At 41.8% G+C, this 11,726-nt stretch overlaps 1 long non-coding RNA gene across 1 annotated transcript; it reads right to left on the bottom strand.

The window, feature by feature from the left end:
- Positions 1–483: 483 nt before the first annotated feature.
- Positions 484–11,214, bottom strand: LOC135291899 (uncharacterized). Its single transcript, XR_010354550.1, has 2 exons — positions 3,233–11,214; positions 484–1,005 (listed from the first exon to the last, which is right to left on the bottom strand). It is a non-coding gene; the product is annotated as an uncharacterized LOC135291899 (long non-coding RNA).
- Positions 11,215–11,726: the final 512 nt, after the last annotated feature.

Raw genomic sequence — 11,726 nt, 5'->3', positions numbered from 1 at the left:
AATAAGCTCTAAATTTGCTTCTGAATGGTTAGGTGTTTCTGCTATGTGGGAAGACCCATGGATGGGGTTTGTGGCATGGTTTGTGAGCAAAGATCCTATTCCTTCCTCGCCTCCAGGCCACAGCCTCTTGTGGAGATACAGGCTTGCAGCTGTGACTAGAGGAGCAGAGCAGGGCAGAATGGAGCAGAGCAGTGGTGTCACTGCTGGGGATGCTGCTGTGCCTGTGGTTGTGTTGCAGCTCTTGGGAAAGGTTGGGAGTGTCTGTGTTGCTGTGGACAGAGGGGGAGGGAGCCGGGCTTATCCACAGGCTCAGGTGCATGTGAGTGTCCAGTGGGAAGGCAAGTTCTGCCACAGGAACTGATGCCAACACAAGGGAGTACTACACATACTTGCCTTGGTGGAGTAATTTCATGCTTTGCTCCAAGGAGCTGGCATGAAGTCTGAAAATTTGCTGAATGTGGTAAAAAGATACAGCTTTGGCGATTTGAACAAAAATAGGGTGTTTATTTAAAGGGGAAAAACAAAAAGGGAGGTAAGGAAAAAGAAGAAAGGAAAGAAAGAAAAAAGGATAAAGTCCCAAGCCCAAGAATTGAGGAAATCTCTAGCTGAACTGGTGTTTGGCCCCAAGGCAAGAACCCAAGGGCATTGCAGTGAATGCACTTAGTCTGCCCTCAAATCTGGAAAAAGGTCTCTAAAAAGAGATATTGACCAAAATCTGCAGTGTGGGGTCCCCTGCTGTAGCTAAGTCACAGTCCCAGGAACAGTAAAAGACAGCAAAGACAGCTCTTCAGGCCAGGCTGCCCCTTTGATGTTCTCGATCCCCTCAGTCTGTACTTGCAGTCCTGCCCCCATAGTCTCTGGTGATTGGTGCTAGTAGATGATGAGGTAAGATCTTCTTTCCCAGAGTGTGCTGTCACTGGGGTGGGATGATATCTCTGAGGTTTTTGATGGGAAGCTCTCTCATTAGTATGCACCATTGCTGTGGCATCAAGTTACCAGTTCAACCTGGAGTGGGTTAGAAATTGTCTGTAAAATGCTGCATGCTGTTGGTGAGAGGAAACTGCACTGGGACCTTTGAAAGTATAAGGCTACTAAAAAGAGATCATTAAATTTACAAATAATGTAATTAGGTTAAGAACAAAGGATTATAAAAATAATATAGTTCTTATTTTGCTAGCTATTTTAACAGGACTGTTAAACATTCAGTTGGGATCTACTGAATAGCTAGTATAACTTGATAATGATTTTATATTATTTACTTCATTAATTTGAACACTTTTATTTGTTCAAACTAGTAACTTTAAACAATTATAAATGCAAAAGCTAATTAACAGTTACAAATATAAACCAGTCACAAATGCAAAAGCCATGTAAGGGATTTTATAAATGACAGTTCCTCCCTCTTTCTCTTATGTTAGTCGTTGGCTTTTGCATTTACATAAATGTAAAAGTTCTTTGTTGATAGTGTTTAATTGTTTAAAATTAATCTAAACTTGCTGGGCCTTTTTACCCGTTTTCCTATCGCTTTTGATTGGATTGAGATTTATGATTTTCTTGACAGTAGGCATAGAATGTTGGCTCGTTTGAAGATTTTGACTAGCGAACATGCTTTGTACTACTGAGGTAATTAGATGAATGAAACATGGGATTAAGCAGGGGAGAAAGAGAAGGCTAACTAAGGAAACTCCAAAAATAATTAAGGCTTTCTTCCACCACTCCCCAGAGAACATGTTTTTCCACTATTCAGGTGTAGTGAGGGAAAACCGGACTGGAACACGTGTAAGCTTTCTGATGTTTTGGGTAATTTTAGTAATAGTTTCACCATGGTCATCAATATGCAGACAACAGTCTGATGTGTTGAAATTGCCGCATATTCCACCCTCTTTGGCTAATAAATAATCTAGAGCTAAAGAGTTTTGATATACAGCTGTTTTCATTTGCTTCTGTTGGGCGTTGAAAAAATCAATTGCACTCTTGGCCTGATTAGATATGACGTGAATCAGGGCTTATAGTCCAATAATGCGATTTAGCATGTAAATGGGAGTTCGATAGCCCCAGCTCCCATCCTGAGCCCAAGTGGCAGGTCCGTAAGTTTCTAAAATTGTCTCTGGTGGCCCACTCTTCCTCGCCCCATTGTTGCATTCCCCCTATTTCATATCTTTTTTGTCTCTTTAATTTATCATCTAGGGGAACTCCTAGCTGGTTTCCAGCTGCTTCTGATAGTAGAAAGGGGCTAGGTCGTATTGCTCCTAAGGTACAATTGCCACACCAGTGAGAAGGGAGTTTAGAATATGCTCTTTGCCCACAATTCCAGTATAAACCGTGGGGGGCCTCCCAAAAATGTGAAGGAGTGATAAAAGTGGAGGTCCAATGCTTAGAAACTTGGGGTAATACTGAATAAGGCTGACTTTTAGGGTCCCAGCACTGATAAAGTTGTTCATTGGGATGTAATATGCAGTTCTTGTTTCTGATTTTCTTCTTTGACCAAAAGGTATCTGGTTCGTTCAGTATCCACCACGTCTTGTGATCCTCAGTTAGTAAATATCTTTTACAGGTAGTTTCTACAACTTCCTCAGTGTATCTTTTTCCTTTTCTCCAGATACATTCTTCTCCAAGAACTGTGTCCCTCAATAGCCAATTGTCTTGATCTCTTGGAGTTTGGGAGGGGAAATAATTTAGTTTAAGTCATTTGAGGGGTCCAGTACTGACTCCTTGCTGAGGCCAGGCTTCTGATTTGAAGGTGCCTCCACAAACCCAACAATTGGTTATATTTCGATTTTTACTAATTTGTTCTGCTAAAACAATAAATAAGTTTTTATCGGTAGCTAATGGATTGTCCCCCTTTTGTTTCCCCCTTTCAGTTATTACAATTTCTCGAATCAAATCAACATCATAAGTTTTCCTTTTTAACAAATCCTTCTTTTTCGTTATATAATTAAATTTGACATATAGCCAAATCTCTTGATCAGGACACTTTCCATTCCTTTTCTGGTTTGCATTTCCAATATTTCTACCAATCCACTGTTTTTTGCCTTATTGTCAGTATCTACTCAGTGTCATCATATTATAACAAAAGGGATTTACATAAGTATGTGCCTGGAATGAGTGTTTTATGAGGTAGGAGTTTCCTTTGGTCAGGTACACTGTATGTTAGCATTGGTGGCAGCAGACGCAGGCTCTGACAAGGGGGATCTACAGGATCCAGAGGGAGAGTATGAGGAGTAGGGCGCACCTTCCATTCCCTAGGGGTCAATGGGAAGATTGAAGTGCCGTGGTACTCTCTGATAGGTGGTGCAGACCTTTCAAGCTCTCTGGTTTTTCGACTGGGTTCAGACCCCTTGGTTGTCATGGGAGTGTACCTGGATGCAGGAAAGTCCTACCTGGAACTGGCCTTGGTTCTATTCATGTTGTTTCTCCCAAGGAAATTAAAAAAAAAAAAAAAAAAAAAAAAAAAGATATAGTTATTGGAGAGGAAAGTACTTTCTCAGGGAAATGATACTCTTCACTGGTGGAGAAATGGAATTGAAAATTCGTAATAACTTGTTAAATAGTAAGTACAATAACCATTAGATTCTCTGCTGTAAAACAGTGAGAGAATTACAATTGATATAATAATTTCAGGGATAACATTGGGGAGGACTGTTGTAGAGAGTAGTTCATGGAGGTTTCTCGTTATCTTGTGGTGGTGTTACTGGACCTTTTACTCAGCTGATGGAAGTGCACCCTTTTTCCTGTGCTCGGATGGCTGTCTCTGTGGTCAGTTGAACTTGGAAAGGACCTTCCCCTGATGGAGTCAGGGATTGTTCCTTCCAGCATTTAAGAAGTACCTACTCTCCGGGGCATATCTTATGTAAATAGAAGTCTAAAGGAATGTTCTGGGGTACACGACCTCTCTGCTTTAAGTCTTTTAGATTCTGGGCAATCATTTGAATATACCTTTGCATATTTCTATTTCCTCACTCTTTGGCAGTTACTTGATGCGGGGTGGCTAAATAGGGAAGCCCGTATAACATTTCACATGGGGAACAGCCTTAGTCAGCTCTGGGTTAGCTCTGGATTCTGAGAAGGGCAAGGGGTAGGCACTTTATCCAAGTCCACTTCATTTCTAACATCAGTTTGGTCCAGGTTGTTCTAATAGTCTGATTCATGCGTTCTACCCTTCCCGAACTTTGAGGGTGCCAGCGGTATGTAATTTCCAAGTTATTCCAAATTATTGAGCCAATTGTTGCAATACTAATGATGTAAAATGGGTACCTTGGTCTGAATCAATGTTATTTATAATTCCATATCTTGGGACTATCTATTCTAGGATTACCTTACTTATTGTTTGAGCAGTGGCATTAACAGTTGGAAATGCTTCAACCCCATTGGTAAGGTGATCTACAATCACTAAGAAATACTTCCATCTTTGGACATGGGGCATTTCTGTGAAATCAAATTGAATACTTTGGAAGGGTCTAATTGCAATTTCAATTCCTCCAGGTCTTGTTCTCCTCATTAATTTTCTATTGACTTTTTGGAAAATTATACAACCTATGGTAATTTGGTTAGCTAATTCATCAATTCCCTGACATCCAAAATTTTGAAGAAAGTGACCTGCTAAAGCTTTAGATCCCCAGTGCGTGGCTTGGTGGAAGTTCTGTAAAATTTCTCGAGTGAGCTCTTTATTTAACATTTGGTGGCCATCAGGAAGATGCCACCGTCCCTCAGAATCTTCCTTTCCACCTAGTGATATGAGTTTCTGTTTTTCACTGTCTTTAAAAACAGGGATGGGAAGAGTGTTGTCCAGTGTACTCTCGGGTGTGTCTCTTGGATAAAATCTGTATACCTTTACTTCCCCCTCAAAAGCAGCCTCCTTTGCAGCATGGTCTGCTAGGATGCTTCCTCTAGTTTCTCCAGAGTTCCCTTTTGATGACCTGGAACACGTACCATTGCAATTTCTTTCGGTAACTTAAGTGCCTCTAATTTTTAATATAAGTTCTTTGTGTAAAATGTCTTTGCCCTTAGATCTGAGAAACCCTCTTTCAGCCCAGCTTTTCCCGAATGTGTGGACTACTCCATATCCATATTTAGAGTCTGTATAAATGGTTCCAATAGCTCTGTCTAGTCTGTGCAATGCTTTTTCCAAAGCATCTAATTCACATACCTGGGCAGACCAGGAAGGTGGTAGTTTTCCTTTTCTAACATGTACAGTTGTTTTCCATCTCTGATGGAGTATCCAGAGCACCTCTTTCAATTTACTACTCTTGATGATCCGTCGATGAACAGGATTTCTCCTTCAGCTAATGGGCTCTCTAGGAGGTCTTCTTGAATTTTTGTTTGCAGGTTTATAAAAACTATGCAGTTGTGCATGAGATCTTGTTTTTGGGGAATTCCACATAGGAACTGTGCGGGATTGGTGTGGGTAATTGTTTTCAGGGTTACATTTGTGGAATGGATGAGGGTGCTCCCATATTGTATAATATGAGAGTCTGTTAGCCATTCGGCCGCTCGTTGTTTAAGAATGGTTTGGATGGAGTGTGGTATGTATTCTATCAGATTTCTCTCAAATGTAAGTTTTTGGCTGGCTGTTACTAGGATGGCTGCTGCAGCGATTGATTGGATGCATGTTTGCCATCCTTGGGACAGAGGGACCAACAATATGGACAAGTAGGCTACAGGTTTATGAAATCCTGACCACTCTTGGGCCAAGACCCCATAAGTAATTCCTATATAGGTTTAATATATAGGTGAAAATCTTCTTCTAGTGAAGGAACAAAGAGAACTGGGGTCTGAATCATCTTTTGCTTTAAATTTTCTAAGTTCTTATTATCCTCTTGGGTCCAATTAATAGGTTCTGATGTAGTTAATTTTTCATATAAAATTGTGATACTTTGTGTGTATTCATCAATCCATATTCTACAATACCTCCTTAAGCCTAATAATTGTCTAACCTCGCTCTTTTTTTGTGGAGGTTGTAAATTTAAAATTCCTTCTATCCTTTCAGTACTCAATTTTCGGTACCATGACCAATTACATGTGCGAAATATTTTACTTCGGTTTAACAAATTGTAGTTTGGATTTAGATACTCTTAGTCCATTCTCTCCTAGATGGTTCAGTAATTGAATGGTGCCTAATTTTACAGTGGATTCTTGCTCTCTGGAGAGTAGTATGTCATCTACATACTGTGTTACTTGTATTCCTGAGGGTGGAGAAAAGGAAATGAACAGGCTCTCCAAGGCCTGACCGAAGAGTGTGGGCAACTCCGTGTACCCTTGGGGTAGCCAGGTCCAGGTCAGCTGCTGTTTCCTTCCAGTGTCTGGATCTTCCCAGGTGAAGGCAAACAGGTGTCTAGAAGGAGAATCTACAGGGCATGACCAAAATGCATCCTTCAGGTCAGTTACTGAGAACCAAGAGTGTGTAGGTGATAACTTAACAAGGTGTAAGGGTTTTGTACTAACGGGCACACAGCTTCCACTCTTTTATTTACTTCACGTAGGTCTTGAACTAGCCTGTAACTATTGTCAGGCTTTTTAATAGCAAGAATGGGGTGTTGTATGGGGAAGTACATGGCTCTAGTATATTATCATGTCAAAGTTCAGTTATTATGGGTTTTAGCCCATACCTTTTGGTCTTTGTAAGGGGGTGCTGGGGTACTTTTGCTGGTTTAATGTCTGGAAGGAGATTCATTACAATGGGTGTAATGTTCATTTTATCCCAGCGACCTGGTCGGGCCTACACTGTAGGATTAATCAGTTGTTCATCTTGTGTGGATAAAGTAAACAATTTGACCTTCATCCTTCCTTCTTGTGGAACTCCAGCTTTCAAAGGTATCTGGAATTCCTGACCAATTAAGTTGTTACATGCTGGAGGTAGAAAAACAAATCTCCCTTTTCTGGTTAGTCCATTACCCTTTATGGTGACATTCATAATGATGGGAATGGGGAAGGATTCCCCTTTAGCAGCACAGATATTGAAAGTGTCTTTGCTTATGGCACATCCATTTGGTTTTTCAATTACACAAGATCTCTCTGCTCCTGTGTCTACTAAAAATTCCATTAATTGTTCTAGGGTCCTATCCTTGATTTTATCAAGGGCTCTTGAAGATGGTTTTTGTGCCCCAAGAAGAAGAGCCCCTGACCCCCTCAGTTCTCTGAGGGTTGATTCTCCACTTGGAGAATCTCTTAAGTCCCTCAATGTCTTAAAACAGCAGGATTGCATATGTTCTTCTTTCTTACAATAAAAGCAAATAGGTTTCTTTAATTGAATATTCTCCCCATCCTGCCTAATTGGTTTAGGAATTTGGACAGCAGCCATCATCTTAGCTTTAGTCTTCATTTTCTCTTCATTTCACCTGGCATAAACTTACTGTGCTTCAGCTAATAACTCATCTAAACTCCTTTCTGGCCATCCATCCAATTTCTCTAATTTCCGTTTTATGTCAGGCCAAGAATGTAACACAAAGTGGACCTAGAACATTGTCTTCCCTCCTTCACTATCTAAATCTATTTCTGAATATAATTGGATGTTATTCTTTAAGCGAGTTATACAGTCAATTGGGCTCTCATCTTTTTCTTGTTCATCACCAAAGGCTTTCTTCAAGTTATTAACTCTGGGGACTGCCTCTTTTATTCCCTTTACAATTCGGGTTCTGTATTCTGCTATGCATTTTCTTCCCTCATCTGAGCTAGGGTTCCATTCTAGATCTGTTAATGGTAATTTCTTCTCTCCAGTTGGTCCTAAATTATGTTCTCTGTCCCATATATTGATCCCTGAAGTCTAAATAACTTTTCTGTCCTGTGGAGAGAAAAGGGTTTGCATTATTGAATTTCATTTTCCCCAAGGGTAAATCCTAGGGCCTAAGAACTGGTCAAATTGTTCTGACAAACCTACTGGGTCACTGAATGATACCTCCATTTCCTTTCTAAAATGCCTCACTTCTGAAGAGGTGAGGGGTGCATTTCCATATCCTATTCCACCTTGTGCATCCCCCATTGGGACCTCTCTGAGGGGTGGCACCTTTGTTTTATCTTTACTGTTGGAGCAGAAAGAACATTTTTGTACCGCCAGGGTTCTCCTTCAAGTGAAGAAGCCTGGACCTTCTTGATTGGAAGGAACTTCCTACATGGCTGAATTTGTAATTTGCCTGGAGGAGGATGGTAGATTATACGTTTCTTCTGATGTCCCAATGCTACTTTCAACTTCTTCAGCCCTCTCAGTTACATGACTCGTTGAAGCCTCCAACAACTCAGCTGCAATTGCAGCTGGTTTGTTAGGAGGTGCAGTAGTGGGGAGGAAATTTAATGGGTCCCACCTTGGTTGATTGGTTTTCCTTGTTGTGTCTTTATCATTGATCGTTACAGAGAGAATTTGTTTCTACTTCCTTTTCAATGTTCCAATATTTAAACCAGACCTCCACATGCTGCAATCCAAGTCTGCATTGAATTTATTTTGGACGTAATTGTAAAGTACTTTGCAAATCCACATCCTGGTAGACCCATGCTTCGGCCAGCGAAGACCTTGTTTTAATTTCTTCTTTGGCCATTCTAACATGCAATGCAAAATCTTCAACTGTGAGTCTTTAGGAAGTTGATGTTCTTCCCATTGTTTTAACATGGTTCTCAGAGATTCTCAGGGAAGATTCTCTATTTCTGTAATTGTTTGTTGTTCTTACTATGCTTTTGTCCCATTCTGATATTATGGGGGGGAAAAAAATTAATAAATATTTAATTAAGCAAGGTAAGTATAATGATTTGAATAGAGATGCTGTATTACAATGTTGAAAAAAATGAAACCTTGGGAATTAAAAAGAAATCAAAACTAAACCACTCAATATGGCTGTTGTCCATCTGTGGGAAAAGGTATGATCCCTCCCTGTGGGTATGATCCTGTGTGGGTGGATCATTGGGCCTTTCCAAATGACAAATTAGAAGCACTCCACGCCCTAGTGTGACAACAATTATTAAAAGGACACATCGTACCATCAACTAGCCCCTGACCCCTGTCTTTTTATAAAAAACCTGGCAAAGACAGATGGAGGTTATTACAAGACTTTTGGAAAGTAAATGATGTTTTAGAAGACATGGGCCCCTTGCAACCAGGCCTCTCCTCACCTTCTATGCTTCCCAGGGACTGGCAGCTCACAATCCTTGATATCAAAGTCTGCTTATTCAACATCCCTCTCCATCCCGCACTCCCAAATTAGCATTTTCAAAACCAATCATCAACTGTCAAGAACCCTTTAAAAGATATAATTAGATCATATTACCACAGGGAATGAAAACTTCCCCTGTTTTATGTCAAATGTTTGTGGCTGGGATTCTATCTCCAATCAGGAAAGCCTTCCCTGAAGCTATAATTCTACATTACATGGACGACATTTTAATTTGCTCCCAAGACAAGACTTACCTTAACACAGTGATCAGAAAGACTATGAAAGCAGTTGAAGATGCAGGTTTTGATATGGCTCCTGAAAAACCCAGTAGACCTCCCCATGGAAATACCTTGGATTCCTAATCAGTGAGCCAGCCATTATTCCCTAAAGTGTCTCCATCAAAGATAAGGCTCAAATGCTAAGGGACATGCAACAGTTGTGTGGCTCCATCACCTGGATCCGACCACTGCTTGGACTCACGAGAGAAGAGCTGTGCCCCTTGTTCAGCCTACTGAAGGGGAGCCATGACCTGACTTCCCAGTGCATCTTAACCCCAGATGCCCATGATGCGCTGCGAAAGGTAGCACCTGCTATCTCATCTCGAAAAGCACACCGCGTTGACTGCTCTCTAACCTCCCAGTTTTCTATTCTTGGTAAATCCCCACATTTCCAGGCACTACTTTTTCAGTGGGACCCGTCTTCTACAGATGAATTGTTAATTATAGAATGGGTATATTTGTCACACCAAAAAAACTATTACAATCCCTCCAGAGCTTTTAGCTCAGTTAATCATTAAAGGCAGGAACCGCCTCCGAACCCCTGCAGCGTATGATCCAACATACATTTATCTAGCATTTCAACTACACAAATTAGAATCCCTATTACAGACAAATGGATACCTTTAGTTTGCTTTAGACAGCTATCCTGGACAAGTCTCTATTCATTATCCAAAACACAAGCTACTAAAAGAAACATTCCATCTAGTCCCAAATTCTCTAAAAGGTAAGGTTCCTCTTAAAGCCCTCACAGTTTTTACAGATGGCTCTGGAAAATCACACAAATTGGTTATCACTTGGAAGGATCCAAACACACAGAAGTGGGAGTAGGATGTTCAAGTTGTTGAAGGAACCCCCCAAATTCCTGAGTTAGCTGCTGATGTCAGAGCATTTAAAAAATTCCAACAACCTTTTAATCTAGTCACTGATTTGGCCTATATTGCCAGGACAGCTAAAAGGGCAGAACACACCATGCTAAAAGAAGTGTCTAATCAACAATTATTTGGCTTGCTCTGCAAGTTGGTATGGCTTGTCTCCCACTGGGGAATCAGAAGGCAGATCTTCTAGCTGTGACTGGTAACACCAATCACAGTCCCATGTACTGGGAAAGGTGCAGCAGATGCTGCCCAAGGCTTCGTTGTGCTGCTGCCCTAAAATATGGAATTCTGGAGCATAACGTTGACCCAACAAAGCAGCAGCACCACCAAAATGGGCTTTGACTCTCTACAAATCAGTTTCTCAAGGGCTGGCACCCTCAGGTTCCAATCAGACCTTTCATTCCCCACTGCTTGCTAACATCAGCCATCTGAGCCGCCTTCATGGAGATGCTGCCAAATTTTAGAGATCTTTTGTAGCACCCCAGCGTATCCTCAAGAAGGAGCTGCTGCTGCTATGGCACTTTTAATACTTTCCTTACCAGCAAAGAGCAATTTGTTTCACAGAGAGAGACAGAGAGAGGGAGAGAGAGAGATTATTTTGGGTAGCTGAAAATGGGTAATCATGTGTCTTCACTAGTTTGACTGAATGTAAAAAGCATGCCCTAGACATGTGGGGAGGAAAACCAGAGATAAATAGATGTTAGGGAGAGAGGTAGAAATCTGACATGTAGAACTAGAGATAGCCACGTGTTTATCCCACCCCCTTAGAGCTGTAGTGAAGGGGAGTATTTTCCTCCAACCTCCATGGTTGGCAGCCTGCCGCAGCCCACTGCCATATCCAGCCCTTTTCTCAGCTCCGCGGGGTTTGGAAGAATTTGCTTAGGCCAATAGATTTTTGGGGTGGATGCTGCGAATTCCAGCTTTTTGAGATGAAGGAAGCATTGATAAGGATTCTTTGATTTCCAGACTGCAGGCAAACGGAAGAGGAGGAAAAGGCCTCCCAGGAAGGAGACAGGGGAGACAGGGAAGAGAAGCCGCAAGCGGGCTGGCAGCGCGGAGTGTCCCTGCTGCCAACCGCGCCAGCCGCCCCAGCCGGCGGGAGGCCCCTTTCCGTGCGGGCAGTGCCAACGGTGCGCAAGCTCCTCCTCCTTCTGCTCCCAGCTGCCCCTTTGGCCTAAAGCACGCTGACCCTTTCCAAAGGCACCACAGGGCAAGCTGAGGCCACTTGCAGGATCGCCCCTGGCAGCCCTGCTCAAGCTTACAGCCCACTTGGAACCCAAACAGCTTCGTTCAAACCCAGCATTCCCAGTGAAACCTTGCCATGCCCCAACAAGACACAGTTCATACAAGCAGGAACACATGCCTCAAAGCTTGCTTTGATGCTGCTGATCCAATTAAACCTAGGATGAAGCAAAAGGAGGAAGACATTTCAAAGAATT

Source organism: Passer domesticus, unplaced genomic scaffold (genome assembly GCF_036417665.1).
Source record: "Passer domesticus isolate bPasDom1 unplaced genomic scaffold, bPasDom1.hap1 HAP1_SCAFFOLD_141, whole genome shotgun sequence".
Lineage (NCBI taxonomy): Eukaryota > Metazoa > Chordata > Aves > Passeriformes > Passeridae > Passer > Passer domesticus.
Note: the sequence above shows the minus strand (reverse complement) of the source record. Positions and strands in the feature narration are given on the sequence as shown.